Raw genomic sequence first — 1,352 nt, forward strand, 5'->3', positions numbered from 1 at the left:
TACATATAATAAATAAATAAATCTTTTTTTTTTAAAAAAAAAAGAGGGGCTGAAAAAGAGGGGCTGGAGCAATGGCTCAGTGGTTAAGAGCACCGACTACTCTTCCAGAGGTCCTGAGTTCAATTCCCAGCAACCACATGGTGGCTCACAACCATCTGTAATGGGATCTGATGCCCTCTTCTGCTGTGTCTGAAGAAAGCAACAGTGTACTCACATACATATAATAATTTTAAAAAATCTTCTGTTTAAAAAATATTTTACTACATAAAAAGAATATATAGTACATATGCACACTAGAATTTTATTAATCCACAGACAAATATGAAATTATAACATTGACAAAAATAAATGGAACTGCAAATCATTATATTAAGCAAAATAAGATAGATTCAGACAATATCAATTTTTCTCTCATGTAGAATGAGAATATAAATTTAACATCTATAGATAGACATGAAAATAGAAGTGAGGACTATGAGAAGATAGGAGCAGACAATAAGAAATAGAATATGTCATGAAAGCAGAAAGAGGAGGGAGGAGGCTAAGAAGAGGAATAAAGTGAAGGTAGGGAAAGGCAGGAGGGAGGTGAATAAAGACAAAAAATAATAATTTATATGCATGGAAGTGCTCAAGGAAACCCATTTTATGCTAACCAAGAATAATTAATCCACTGCTGCCGAGATGACTCAGTTGTTAAAAGCATTGGCTAGTCTTCCTGAGAACTCAAGTTCAAGTCATGGCACCCACACGGCAGTTCACAATCATCTATAACTTCAGTTCTAGGGGATCTAGAGCCATCTTTTGGCCTCTACAGGAACCAGACAAGCACAGGCACACAGGAGAGAAGGGGAGGAGGAGAGGGAAAGGGAAAGGGAGGAGAGGGAGAGGAAGAGGGAAAGGGAGGGGGAGGAGAGGGAGAGGGACATACACTTATACACATGGAATACAAATCAATTATCCAGTGGGCAAAACATGTGGCCTATGAATGTCAGTTACCCTCTTTTATTCCAATATTTGCCCAGTGGGTACAGGGACAAAAATACTGTAATAACAGTGATGGAAATTGGGTCTGGGCTTAACTACATAGGCTATCCATTATCAGAATGACATAGTTAATTGTATTACTACATACCTATTCCTCATGGGATCCACTGGCTAGCCACCTGGTAGTAGACTGAGCATTATATTGAATTTCTAACATCATTAAAGGAAACAGAGATGCATACTAAGGGGATTAGAGATATATTCTTGATAATTTTATCTTCCCTGACCATAGTATTTATGCCAGTACAAGTACCAGAATGTGTAAGCTCTTCTGCAGAGCATTGCTTCAAATCCACAAACTTGTCTCA

Source organism: Mus pahari, chromosome X, assembly GCF_900095145.1.
Source record: "Mus pahari chromosome X, PAHARI_EIJ_v1.1, whole genome shotgun sequence".
NCBI classification, from domain to species: domain Eukaryota; kingdom Metazoa; phylum Chordata; class Mammalia; order Rodentia; family Muridae; genus Mus; species Mus pahari.